Source organism: Pristiophorus japonicus, chromosome 1 (assembly GCF_044704955.1).
Source record: "Pristiophorus japonicus isolate sPriJap1 chromosome 1, sPriJap1.hap1, whole genome shotgun sequence".
Taxonomy (NCBI): Eukaryota; Metazoa; Chordata; class Chondrichthyes; family Pristiophoridae; genus Pristiophorus; species Pristiophorus japonicus.
In genome coordinates, this window is record NC_091977.1 from 69,396,289 (window position 1) to 69,411,551 (window position 15,263).

Sequence of the window (15,263 nt, forward strand, 5' to 3'; positions counted from 1 at the left end):
TATAGGCCCCCTAACAATGGCTACACTGTAGGATGGAGTATAAATCAAAAAATAATGGAGGCTTGTAAGGAAGGTACGGCGATAATCATGGGCGATTTTAATCTTCAAATAGATTGGACAAATCAAATTATCAAGGCTAGCCTTGAGGAAGAGTTCATAGAGTATATTCAGGATGGTTTTTTAGAACAATACATTGTGGAACCAACCAGGGAGCAGGCTATTTTAGATCTGATAATGTGTAATGAGTTCAGATTAAGTAAAGGATGATATAGGGAAGAGCGATCATAGCATGTTAGAATTTCAAATTCAGTTTCAGGGTGAGAAACTTTTGTCTCAAACTAGTGTCCTGAACTTAAATAAAGACAATTACAAAGGTATGAAGACAGAGATGGTTAAAGTGGATTGTGAAAATAGATTGAAGGGTAAGGCGGTAGATAAGCAGTGGCAGACATGAAGTAGATATTTCATAACTCTCAGCAAAGATATATTTCAGTGAGAAAGAAAGACTAAGAGAAGGATGAACTAAGAAAGTAAAGGATGTATCAAATTGAAAACAAAGGCATACAATGTTGAAAGGATTGGTACAAGGCCAGAAGATTGGGAAATTTTTAGAAACCGACAAAGGACGACTATAAAAAAAGGGAGAAGATAGATTATGAGAGTAAACTAGCTTCTAGAGGTATATAAAAAGGAAGAGATTAGCTAAAGTAAATGTTGGTCCCTTAGAAGATGAGACTGAGGAATTAATAATGGGAAACAGGGAAATGGCAGAGACTTTGAACAAATATTTTGTATCGGTTCGAAGACACTGAAAACATCCCAATAATAATAGATAATCAAGGGGCTATAGGGAGGGGGGGAATTTAAAACAATCACTATCACTAGAGAAAAAGTACTGGGCAAACTAATAGGACTAAGAGTGTGTAAGGGGGTAGAGTATTGTAAGGGGATAAAGATGTCACCAAAGTGGAAGTAGGCAGACAGATGGTCACTAAAGTGGATACTGAAGGTAGTGAATTGATCTGACACATAAAATGGTCTAGATTATAGGGCTTATCAGTATTAAGAGGTTGTGAGGAATCAGGAGTTCCTCCACCTCACGGTAGGGATTGTAATATATCGCCTATTGACAGATTGTATATAAAACTCGCTTATGTGTGTAAAGCATGCTTATAACACTTGCTTACAAATGGGTTTTTGGAGAAATGCTAAGCAGCAAAACTTGCTAAGCAGCAAAGTTTGATGGTAAATGAACTATCAATTGTGTTAACCTTTAGTACAGACTGATAGAAAATGGAAACTTACATATTCAGTACAGAACAACATCTACCAAGGACAGTAGGGAGTCAGCAGTCTGGAAACATAGATTGTAGCAGCAGCTGCACCCATGAGAATGAGAAAGTTTTGATTGGAGTTCTCTTGGGAAAATGATAAGAAATCAGGTGCTTGGGAATGAGATAGCAAACCCTGGGAAGCAAGGTTAATCAACATGTTATGAGGAACTGAGGCAAAGTTGACACCGCTGAACAACACATTCCAGAAGGGTGACATGTGATGGAAGATGGACAGTTTGGGAAACCACTCAACAGCCAGTCTGATAAAGGTCTACGAATCAATGAAGCTCGGCTGATAAGCTGTAGGCCAATAGAAGTTTTGTAAGAGGGTCGCACACCTCAAAAAACTGTATAAATCTGCATGTAGAAACCCTTGTATTTCAAAGGTTCATTCCTGAAATCTTCCTCTGCATGCTTGAATAAAGACCGGTTGAACCGAGGTTTCGTCTGAGTGATTCCGTGGTCACTATATGGGCAGATGTCGATTCCTTATATCAGGGAGTCCATCTTGAAGAAGAAAAGTCTTATTTTTACCCCAACAGGGTGGACAAGCCCTCTGGACCTGATGGCCTGTATCCTAGGGTCTTAAAAGAAGTGGCTGCAGAGATAGTGGATGCATTGGTTTTAATCTACCAAAATTCCCTGGATTCTGGAGAGGTTCCAACGGATTGGAAAACTGCAAATGTAACGCCCCTATTCAAGAAAGGAGGGAGACAGAAAGCAGGAAACTATCGACCAGTTAGTCTAACATCTGTCATTGAGAAAATGCTGGAGTCCATTAGTAAAGAAGTAGTAGCAGGACATTTAGAAAATCATAATACAGTCAAGCAGAGTCAGCATGGTTTTATGAAAGGGAAATCATGTTTGACAAATTTGTTACAGTTCTTTGAGGATGTAACGAGCAGAGTGGATAAAGGGGAACCAGTAGATTTTGTGTATTTGGATTTCCAGAAGGCATTCGACAAAGTGTCACATAAAAGGTTACAAGCTCACGGGGTTGGGAGTAATATATCAGCATGGATAGAGTATTGGCTACCTAACAGGAAACAGAGAGTCAGGATAAATGGGTCATTTTCAGGTTGAAAAACTGTAACTTGTGTGGTGCCATAGGGATCAGTGCTGGGGCCTCAACTATTTACAATCTATAATAATGATTTGGATGAAGCGACCGAGTGTAATGTAGCCAAATTTGCTGATGATACAAAGATAGGTGGGAAAGTAAGTTGTGAAGAGGACACAAAAAAATCTGCAAAGGGATAGAAATAGGTTAAGTGAGTGGGCAAAAATTTGGCAGAGGGAGCATAATGTGGGAAAGTGTGAGGTTATCCACTTTGGTAGGAAGAATAAAAAAACAACTTATTATTTAAAGAGAGAGACTGCAAAATGCAGCAGTACAAACAGATCTTGGGGGTCCTTGTACATGAAATACAAAAAGTAAGCACAGCAAGTAATTAGGAAGGCAAATGGAATGTTGGCCCTTGTTGCAAGGGGGATGGAGTATAAAAGTAGGGAAGTCTTGCGACAACGGTATAGGGCGATAGTGATACCACACCTGGAGTACTCCGTGCAGTTTTGGTCTCCTTATTTAAGGAGGGATATACTTGCATTGGAGGCAGTTCAGAGAAGGTTCACGAGATTGATTACAGAGATGAAGGGGTTGTCTTATGAAGAAAGGTTGAGCAGGTTGGGCCTATACTCCTTGGGGTTTAGAAGAATGAGAGGTGATCTTATTGAAACATATAAGATTCTGAGGGGACTTGACAGGGTAGATGCAGAGAGGATGTTTCCCCTCGTGGGGGAATCTAGAACTAGGGGACATACTTTCAGAATAAGGGGTCGCCCATTTAAAACAGAGATGAGGAGGAATTTCTTCTCTCAGAGGGTTGTAAATCTTTGGAATTATCTACAACAGAGAGCTGAGGAGACTGTGTCATTGAATATATTTAAGGTAGAGATAGATAGATTTTTGAATGGCATGGGTGTGGGCAGGAAAGTGGAGTTGAGGCCAAGACCAGATCAGCCATGATCTTATTGAATGGCGGAGCAGGCTCGAGGGGCCAAATGGCCTACGCCTGCTCCTATTTCTTATGTTCTTATGTAATCATGGCTCAGGTTCAAACCAACAGATAACATTATTTCACATTGAACAAATGAATGAACTGTACTCAGTACAAACAGTATATATTTATAGTAATTACAAACTTTGCTAACCTTCAAATTAAAATGATTCCTTGAAACACTTCTTATGAGGTAAAATGCGACTATGGAGTGTTTGATAGCCCTGTACCTCTGATGGCTTCAGATTGACTGGCGATCTTGGTGATGCTGTCACAACCACAACTTCGGGCAAGAAGGCTGACCTTTAAATGAGCTACAAAGAATTATTGACCTGCCCCTTTCACAAACCTGACTCAAATCTTCAACTCACACAAAGCTGACAAAACCAGAACTATTGCTTTAAAAATTTACCGTTGTTACTTATACAGGGTGTTTACCTCAACTACTTTGAATGATCTGTGAGTGCAGAAAATTAATTTTTTTTACAGTCGGTTGTAGGACAAATAATGGACTCGCTACTAAAGGAGAGAATAGAAGAAATTTTGAAACGAAAAGTATAATAAAGAATAGTCAGCGTGGATTTCAAAAGGGAAAATCTTGCTTGACCAACATTATTGAATTTTTTGAAGAGGTAACAGAAAGCGTAGACAATGGTAATGCAATAGATTTAATTTATTGAGATTTTCAAAAGGCCTTCGATGAGGTATACCATAATAAACTAATGAATAAGGTCAGAGAATGCGGAGTCAGGGGACAAATAGCAGAATGGATCGCTAGCTGGCTTCAAGACAGAAATCAGAGAGTGGGAGTAAAGCTATTCACAGTGGCAGAAGGTGTGTAGTGGTGTTCCACAAGGATCAGTGCTGGGACCACTGCTGTTCACAATTTACATTAACGATTTAGACTTTGGAATCAAAAACACAATTTCGAAATTTGTGGATGATACCAAATTGGGGGGGGGGTGGGGGGGGATAATCAATACTGAGGAGGACTGCAAAAACGTACAGGAGGATATTAATAAATGGACAGAATGCGCAAATTATTGGCAACTGAAGTTCAACACTGATAAATGTGAGGTAGTACATTTTGGTAGGAAGAATAGGGAGGCCACTTATTACTTGGAGGATGCAAATCTAGGTGGGGTAGAGGAACAAAGGGATCTCGTCATACAAATACACCAATCACTATAAGCTGCCACACAGGTTAGCAAGGCCATAAAAAAGCAAACCAAGCGCTAGGGTTTATTTCTGAAGGGATAGAATTGAAAAGTAGGGATGTTATGCTAATCTTATATTGAACCTTGGTTAGACCACACTTAGAGTACTGTGTACAGTTCTGGACGCCATATTGTAAAAAAGATGTAGAGGCACTGGAGAGGGTGCAGAGAAGATTTGCAAGGATGATACCAGAAATGCGAGGGTATACACATCAGGAAAGGATGAACAGGCTGGGTCTCTTTCCTCTTGAAAAAAAAAGGCTGAGGGATGACCTAATAGAGGTCTTTAAAGCTATGAAAGGTTTTGATAGAGTGGGTACAGAGAGAATGTTTCCATTTGTGGGGAAGAGCATAACTGGAGGTCATCAATATAAGATAGACACCAAGAAATCCAATAGGGAATTCAGAAAAAACCTCTTTACCCAAAGAATGGTGAGAATGTGGAACTCGTTCCCACAGGGAGTGGTTGAAGCAAATAGTATAGATGCATTTAAGGGGATGCTGAACAAGCATATGAGGGGAAAGGGAATAGAAGGTTACACTGATATATTTAGATGAGGAAAGATGGGAGGAGGCTCAAGTGGAGCATAAATGCTGGCATGGATTGGTTGGGCCGAGTGGTTTGATTCTGTGCCGTATATCCTATGTAATCCTATGCAGTCATGTATCAGGGAAAGTACTGGATAAAATGGCTCTCCAGTCAATAAATATTTTCAGACTGAATTCCCTTTTGTTCACCAAGAATGACTACAGATGCATATTAATGCTTTCAGCTTACCAGGCCACAGCTTGAGGAAACAGTTAGCAGCAACCAAGTTTGATCCAGTAAGTGCTGTGACCTGCAAGAGAGAATCACAAAATATATCATAGACAAAAATACTTCATTTTGGTCACACTACTCAGATGTGTCGAACTGTGTGCTAACTGCACAATTTAACATTGGTTATTGCTTTTATCCTGTCAATCTGATAATAGTTTGGTAGGTGGTACATGTGCCAATCATTTCCATTTCAATGAGCTTCAAGGCAAATAATGACAATGTTCTCATATCACAAGAGATATTCACGATCAGGACCTCCTGTTCTCCAATGAGCATCTTTAGAGTTACACTGATTGGTATAGAACAACAATTTATGAGGTAAGTTTACTTGTCAGTAGTTGTTCTGAATGAAGAAGTCACAGCAATAAATAAAACAAATGATTAAAGTAACAAATGACAATCTTAATTAGACATTTTGTTATTGGTCTTAACCGTTCCTAATATATTGACTTTCAATAGTGGAAAGGATATTGAGTAGAATTAACTTTGTAGGACAGTATAATTATATTTGCAGCAGATTTTGCAGTACAAATGCAATTGTGTAGGGACCAAATAAGATGCTGTATTCCCTCTGGGCACCTTCAACAGCTTTCTTTTACAACGCACTGATAATATCTGGGATGCTATCTGTATTACAAGGTAGGGAAATATTTTGCATAAGAACCTTTATTTCTGGGTTTCTAAGTTAACTGGAGCATATAGCAACTTGCATTTTCACCTGGACAAAAATATCCATTTTTAATAATACAAAAGCAAAATACTGCGGATGCTGGAATCTGGAATAAAAATAGAAAATGCTGAAAATCTCAGCAGGTCAGGCAGCATCTGTGGAGAGAAAGCAGAGTTAGTATTTCGGGTTGATGACCCTTCGTCAGAACTGGAGAGTGTTCAGAAAGAACAGATTCTTAACAAGCACTGAAAGGGGGAGGGGAAGAAAGAACAAAAGGGAAGCCAGGAGAGATTAGAGAGACAAAAGAGATGATGGCCCAAATTCAAATGGTAATGCCAGGTGTTAGAAAAACATTACTCAAGATAGGGTGTGAATGGTGGGATAATGACTAACTGTCATTAGAGACAAAGAGTAAAAAAAAGAAAGAAACAGGCATTGAGGGGGTGCGGGGGGAGGGGAGAGGAGGTGGGAAAGGGAGCCAAAGATTGGCAGCGGTTACGCTCTGAAATTTTTAATTAGTGTTCTTGTAATAAACAAAATGCAATAGGAGTTTGGTACATGACCTGATCCTTAGCTTACATACCCATTTAAAAAGGTATATATTTAAAAACATACCTATCTTGCAAGACAGATAACAACATAGAAGGTAGCTAAGTATTACAAGAGAAAGCTATTTATAGTACTCGAGAGAAAGCGAGGATGCTGGAAATATTCAGTCGTAAAGAAGAAAGAAAATAAAATTTGCTTTTATAAAGCAGCTTTCATCCTCCGAGGGCATCTCAAAGCGCTTCCCAACCAATGAAGTACTTTTGAAGCGTATTCACTGTTGTAATGTAGGGAAACTACAGGGAAGACTAAATCTTTAGGAGTTTTAAGAGTTAAGAGCATCAAAATCAAAGACTGTATCCAAACTCTATTTCAGTGGAGTAAAAAAGAAGCTTCCTGTCTTTCTGTGCATAAACCACCCCTCCCCCCCCACCTCCAAGGATATGGATAGCCATTCTCTTTAAATCCAATAGCTACCCCCTCCATTCCTTGAAATGTAGTGTTGAATACTTTTCCTGTTTGTCAGAATGATTTTTCTCTTTACCCCATTTATGACAACATCTGATATGTTTAGAGTGATGGTAAAAGGAGGGCAGAGGCAGAATTAGTTGATGCAAGACATATCACAGAATATACATTAAAAAAAATTCTTGGGTGAAAGGTAACATTTCCCACAGCTGCAATACGCTCAGTATCCTTATATAAAAAGGCACACATTAACCAGCAGATTCCACTACTGTCAGATTAATGACAGAAGTTCTGCTGTTCCCCGATTAACCCTTTCCATACTCATTAATTACATTCACCTAAAGTTATTATCATCATTATCATAGGCAGTCCATCGGAATTGAGGAAGACTTGCTTCCACTCTTAACATGAGCTCTTAGGTGGCTGAACAGTCCAATACGAGAACCACAGTCTCTGTCACAGGTGGGACAGATAGTCTTTAAGGGAAGGGATAGGTGGGACTTATGCAACACAAGTGTCCACTATAAACAGGCTTCACTGCTGACCTGCTGAAGTTTGTGGGGTCAGGTACAAGGTACTAATTGGGCCATTGCATCCTATTCCTTCAATGGCCCAGTTAGTGAAAGCAATACCTGGTTTAGTTGTAAGCCAAAAACACCAGAAGGCAACAGCATGGATTTGCAGTGTGTGTTGAATTAGCTGATTTGTTTTAGCACGCCAAACTGGAGAGGGGGAGAGTCAGCCAATTTTCACATTCCTGATTTTAATTAGTGACTCCTGCTGGAAAATGTGTGTGTATGTATGTGTTTTGTGTATATGTGTGTCTATGTTTGTGTGTATGTGTATCTGTGTGTGTGTGTGTGTTGTGTGTGCGTGGTGTGTTATGTATGTGTGTGTGGTGTGTGTGTGTGTGTGTGTGTTGTGTGTGCGTGGTGTGTTATGTATGTGTGTGTGGGGTGTGTGTTGTGTTGTGTATGGTGTGTTTTGTGTGTGTGTGGTGTGTTGTGTGTATGTGTGTCTGTGTGTTGTGTGAGTGTGTGTGTGTTGGTGTGTGGTGTATGTGTGTTTGTGTGTGGTGTGGTGTGTTTGTGTGTGTTGTGTTGTGTGTGGTCTGTGTGTGTGTGTGTGTATATGTGTGTGTGGTGTGTTGTGTGTGTGTAGTGAGGACCAGATTGGGTTTGGCTGTGAAACCCTCCATGATAAAAATAGCTTGGAAACATTCAGTCCGGGGCCCAGCATCGGCGGCAGTCGGGAGCAGCGTCGAGGAGGTGCGTGGAGCGGCCTATAAAAGGCACAGCACGGAGTCCGGGGCCCAGCGTCGGCGGCAGTCGGGAGCAGCGTCGAGGAGGTGTGTGGAGAGGCCTATAAAAGGCACAGCAGGGAGTCCGGGGCCCAGCGTCGGCGGCAGTCGGGAGCAGCGTCGAGGAGGTGCGTGGTGAGGCCTATAAAAGGCACAGCAGGGAGTCCGGGGCCCAGCGTCGGCGGCAGTCGGGAGCAGCGTCGAGGAGGTGCGTGGAGCGGCCTATAAAAGGCACAGCAGGGAGTCCGGGGCCCAGTGTCGGCGGCAGTCGGGAGCAGCGTCGAGGAGGTGCGTGGAGAGGCCTATAAAAGGCGTGACTTGTGCAGCTACAGGGAGAAGGCAAAAAAGAAGTAGAAAGAAATCAAAAGGTGACGTCACAGCCAAGAGGGTAAGTGATTGGCTGGTGATTGGTGAGTAGTTTTTCTTTTTTCTCTTCTATATCAGTGAGTAACTTTTAACATTGTTGTTGCCAATTTAAGTGTATATAAGGGTTAAGTCATGGCAGGAGAGCTCGGTCGGGTGTTATGCTCCTCCTGTACCATGTGGGAACTCAGGGACACTTCCGGTGTCCCTGACGATTACGTGTGCGGGAAGTGTATCCGCCTCCAGCTCCTGACAGACCGCGTTGCGGAGTTGGAGCTGAGGGTGGATTCACTCTGGAGCATCCACGATGCTGAGAATGACATGAGTATCACGTGTAGCGAGTTGGTCGTACCACAGGGAAAGGGTCCACAGCCAGATAGGGAATGGAAGACCAACAGGAAGAGCAGTGCAAGGAAGGTAGTGCAGGAGTCCCCTGTGGTCATCCCCCTGCAAAACAGATACACTGCTTTGGGTACTGTTGAGGGGGATGACTCATCAGGGGAGGGCAGCAGCAGCCAAGTTCATGGCACCCTGGCTGGCTCTGCTGCACAGGAGGGCAGGAAAAAGAGTGGGAGAGCAATAGTGATTGGGGATTCAATGGTGAGGGGAATAGATAGGCGTTTCTGCGGCCGCAACCGAGACTCCAGGATGGTATGTTGCCTCCCTGGTGCAAGGGTCAAGGATGTCTCGGAGCGGGTGCACGACATTCTAAAAAGGGAGGGAGAACAGCCAGTTGTCGTGGTGCACATTGGTACCAACGACATAGGTAAAAAGAGGGATGAGGTCCTACGAAACGAATTTAAGGAGCTAGGAGCTAAATTAAAAAGTAGGACCTCAAAAGTAGTAATCTCGGGATTGCTACCAGTGCCACGTGATAGTCAGAGTAGGAATCGCAGGATAGCGCAGATGAATATGAAAAGAGGTAATATGATAGATCCAAGTCAGCATGGATTTGTGAAAGGGAAATCATGCTTCACAAATCTTCTGGAATTTTTTGAGGATGTTTCCAGTAGAGTGGACAAGGGAGAACCAGTCGATGTGGTATATTTGGACTTTCAGAAGGCTTTCGACAAGGTCCCACACAAGAGATTAATGTGCAAAGTTAAAGCACATGGGATTGGGGGTAGTGTGCTGACATGGATTGAGAACTGGTTGTCAGACAGGAAGCAAAGAGTAGGAGTAAATGGGGACTTTTCAGAATGGCAGGCAGTGACTAGTGGGGTACCGCAAGGTTCTGTGCTGAGGCCCCAGCTGTTTACACTGTACATTAATGATTTAGACGAGGGAATTAAATGTAGTATCTCCAAATTTGCGGATGACACTAAGTTGGGTGGCAGTGTGAGCTGCAAGGAGGATTCTATGAGGCTGCAGAGCGACTTGGATAGGTTAGGTGAGTGGGCAAATGCATGGCAGATGAAGTATAATGTGGATAAATGTGAGGTTATCCACTTTGGTGGTAAAAACAGAGAGACAGACTATTATCTGAATGGTGACAGATTAGGAAAAGGAGAGGTGCAACGAGACCTGGGTGTCATGGTACATCAGTCATTGAAGGTTGGCATGCAGGTACAGCAGGCGGTTAAGAAAGCAAATGGCATGTTGGCCTTCATAGCGAGGGGATTTGAGTACAAGGGCAGGGAGGTGTTGCTACAATTGTACAGGGCCTTGGTGAGGCCACACCTGGAGTATTGTGTACAGTTTTGGTCTCCTAACCTGAGGAAGGACATTCTTGCTATTGAGGGAGTGCAGCGAAGGTTCACCAGACTGATTCCCGGGATGGCGGGACTGATCTATCAAGAAAGACTGGATCAACTGGGCTTGTATTCACTGGAGTTCAGAAGAATGAGAGGGGACCTCATAGAAACGTTTAAAATTCTGACGGGGTTAGACAGGTTAGATGCAGGAAGAATGTTCCCAATGTTGGGGAAGTCCAGAACCAGGGGACACAGTCTAAGGATAAGGGGGAAGCCATTTAGGACCGAGATGAGGAGGAATTTCTTCACCCAGAGAGTGGTGAACCTGTGGAATTCTCTACCACAGAAAGTTGTTGAGGCCAATTCACTAAATATATTCAAAAAGGAGTTAGATGAAGTCCTTACTACTAGGGGAATCAAGGGGTATGGTGAGAAAGCAGGAATGGGGTACTGAAGTTGCATGTTCAGCCATGAACTCATTGAATGGCGGTGCAGGCTAGAAGGGCCGAATGGCCTACTCCTGCACCTATTTTCTATGTTTCTATGTTTCTAATACGTGGCTTGAGCAGTGGTGCAACAGGGAGGGATTCAAATTCCTGGGGCATTGGAACCGGTTCTGGGGGAGGTGGGACCAGTACAAACCGGACGGTCTGCACCTGGGCAGGACCGGAACCAATGTCCTAGGGGGAGTGTTTGCTAGTGCTGTTGGGGAGGATTTAAACTGATATGGCAGGGGGATGGGAACCAATGCAGGGAGACAGAGGGAAACAAAAAGGAGGCAAAAGCAAAAGACAGAAAGGAGATGAGGAAAAGTGGAGGGCAGAGAAACCCAAGGCAAAGAACAAAAAGGGCCACTGTACAGCAAAATTCTAAAAGGACAAAGGGTGTTAAAAGAACAAGCCTGAAGGCTTTGTGTCTTAATGCAAGGAGTATCCGCAATAAAGTGGATGAATTAACTGTGCAAATAGATGTTAACAAATATGATGTGATTGGGATTACTGAGACGTGGCTCCAGGATGATCAGGGCTGGGAACTCAACATCCAGGGGTATTCAACATTCAGGAAAGATAGAATAAAAGGAAAAGGAGGTGGGGTAGCATTGCTGGTTAAGGAGCAAATTAAGGCAATAGTTCGGAAGGACATTAGCTTGGATGATGTGGAATCTATATGGGTAGAGCTGCAGAATACCAAAGGACAAAAAACGTTAGTGGGAGTTGTGTACAGACCTCCAAACAGTAGTAGTGATGTTGGGGAGGGCATCAAACATGAAATTAGGGGTGCGTGCAATAAAGGTGCAGCAGTTATAATGGGTGACTTTAATATGCACATAGATTGGGTTAACCAAACTGGAAGCAATACGGTAGAAGAGGATTTCCTGGAGTGCATAAGGGATGGTTTTTTAGACCAATATGTCGAGGAACCAACTAGGGGGGAGGCCATCTTAGACTGGGTGTTGTGTAATGAGAGAGGATTAATTAGCAATCTCGTTGTGCGAGGCCCCTTGGGGAAGAGTGACCATAATATGGTGGAATTCTGCATTAGGATGGAGAATGAAACAGTTAATTCAGAGACCATGGTCCAGAACTTAAAGAAGGGTAACTTTGAAGGTATGAGGCGTGAATTGGCTAGGATAGATTGGCGAATGATACTGAAGGGGTTGACTGTGGATGGGCAATGGCAGACATTTAGAGACCGCATGGATGAACTACAACAATTGTACATTCCTGTCTGTCGTAAAAATAAAAAAGGGAAGGTGGCTCAACCGTGGCTATCAAGGGAAATCAGGGATAGCATTAAAGCCAAGGAAGTGGCATACAAATTGGCCAGAAATAGCAGAGAACCCGGGGACTGGGAGAAATTTAGAACTCAGCAGAGGAGGACAAAGGGTTTGATTAGGGCAGGGAAAATGGAGTACGAGAAGAAGCTTGCAGGGAACATTAAGACGGATTGCAAAAGTTTCCACAGATATGTAAAGAGAAAAAGGTTAGTAAAGACAAACGTAGGTCCCCTGCAGTCAGAATCAGGGGAAGTCATAACGGGGAACAAAGAAATGGCGGACCAATTGAACAAGTACTTTGGTTCGGTATTCACTGAGGAGGACACAAACAACCTTCCGGATATAAAAGGGGTCGGAGGGTCTAGTAAGGAGGAGGAACTGAGGGAAATCCTTATTAGTCGGGAAATTGTGTTGGGGAAATTGATGGGATTGAAGGCCGATAAATCCCCAGGGCCTGATGGACTGCATCCCAGAGTACTTAAGGAGGTGGCCTTGGAAATAGTGGATGCATTGACAGTCATTTTCCAACATTCCATTGACTCTGGATCAGTTCCTATGGAGTGGAGGGTAGCCAATGTAACCCCACTTTTTAAAAAAGGAGGGAGAGAGAAAACAGGGAATTACAGACCGGTCAGCCTGACATCGGTAGTGGGTAAAATGATGGAATCAATTATTAAGGATGTGATCGCAGTGCATTTGGAAAGAGGTAATATGATAGGTCCAAGTCAGCATGGATTTGTGAAAGGGAAATCATGCTTGACAAATCTTCTGGAATTTTTTGAGGATGTTTCCAGTAGAGTGGACAATGGAGAACCAGTTGATGTGGTATATTTGGACTTTCAGAAGGCTTTCGACAAGGTCCCACACAAGAGATTAATGTGCAAAGTTAAAGCACATGGGATTGGGGGTAGTGTGCTGACATGGATTGAGAACTGGTTGTCAGACAGGAAGCAAAGAGTAGGAGTAAATGGGGACTTTTCAGAATGGCAGGCAGTGACTAGTGGGGTACCGCAAGGTTCTGTGCTGGGGCCCCAGCTGTTTACACTGTACATTAATGATTTAGACGAGGGAATTAAATGTAGTATCTCCAAATTTGCGGATGACACTAAGTTGGGTGGCAGTGTGAGCTGCAAGGAGGATTCTATGAAGCTGCAGAGCGACTTGGATAGGTTAGGTGAGTGGGCAAATGCATGGCAGATGAAGTATAATGTGGATAAATGTGAGGTTATCCACTTTGGTGGTAAAAACAGAGAGACAGACTATTATATGAATGGTGACAGATTAGGAAAAGGGCAGATGCAAAGAGACCTGGGTGTCATGGTACATCAGTCATTGAAGGTTGGCATGCAGGTACAGCAGGCGGTTAAGAAAGCAAATGGCATGTTGGCCTTCATAGCGAGGGGATTTGAGTACAAGGGCAGGGAGGTGTTGCTACAATTGTACAGGGCCTTGGTGAGGCCACACCTGGAGTATTGTGTACAGTTTTGGTCTCCTAACCTGAGGAAGGACATTCTTGCTATTGAGGGAGTGCAGCGAAGGTTCACCAGACTGATTCCCGGGATGGCGGGACTGACCTATCAAGAAAGACTGGATCAACTGGGCTTGTATTCACTGGAGTTCAGAAGAATGAGAGGGGACCTCATAGAAACGTTTAAAATTCTGACGGGGTTAGACAGGTTAGATGCAGGAAGAATGTTCCCAATGTTGGGGAAGTCCAGAACCAGGGGACACAGTCTAAGGATAAGGGGGAAGCCATTTAGGACCGAGATGAGGAGGAATTTCTTCACCCAGAGAGTGGTGAACCTGTGGAATTCTCTACCACAGAAAGTTGTTGAGGCCAATTCACTAAATATATTCAAAAAGGAGTTAGATGAAGTCCTTACTACTAGGGGAATCAAGGGGTATGGTGAGAAAGCAGGAATGGGGTACTGAAGTTGCATGTTCAGCCATGAACTCATTGAATGGCGGTGCAGGCTAGAAGGGCCGAATGGCCTACTCCTGCACCTATTTTCTATGTTTCTATGTTTCTATGCATGAAGAATCGTCACGAGTAAAGTACCGGAGGGTTGTTGACATCCGTGGATATCTACACCACAAAAGTCAGTGCCTCCATCTTCCAGCCTGATGTCACCAGTGAGAGGCCCAATTAATTTTCATGGTAAGCCTCATTAACATGCCATTGGTGATCTGGCTAATGATGTGCCCATCTGTTTATGGCAGGCACTTGTGTTGCATAATACCTTTAGGTGAATGTAATGGACAAGAATGGAAAGGGTTAATTGGGGCAACAGCAGAGCTCCTGTCACGAATTTGACCGTGCTGGTTGGTATGCAATGCTTTGTCTTTTTATATAATAAGGTTACTGAACGTATTGCAGCTGTGGAAAATTTAACTTTTCACCTGAGAAATATGATAATATAGTTTTAAGCCAAAATATTTTGAAATAGCTAATCAATGTCTGGAGTGTTCTCTATGATTTGAGCAGATGGCCCATCCTGGGAAGTGGAGAAGGGAGTGTGATTTATGGGAATAGACAAGATAGTATACAAAAACCCTTGTAGTAAGTGTTGAGGATGGGAAGATTAGAAGGGGGCTGAAAACATGGGGATTTACTGTAAACTCACCAGACTAAATCGTTCGACACCAGAGTTAATTCAGTAAAAGGACACCATCTGTTCAGACAAGTGTAATATTGTTCAGGTAAAGGCTGGGAAACAAAGGGGGAGTTGCAGCCAAAGCTGTCACATAGCAGTGATATCAAAGGGTATAAAGGGAGAGGGTCTGTACTTCGTCAGTGAGCTACGTTGAATCTTCCACAGAAGAAAGAAACCTCAGTTGGCGTAGGTCGCCGGGCGGAGATAGTCAATGTGTCCTGATTGGAACGATTGCCCTACGTTCTAAGGTAACTTTGTCTAGCTTACAGCCCATCCCCCACCGCTGCTGTTTCCTGCTGAGCTTATGACTGTTCTACTGGTTTTTCAGCTTTATTTTGCTGCGGTGTCTTTCCTGGCCAGAAA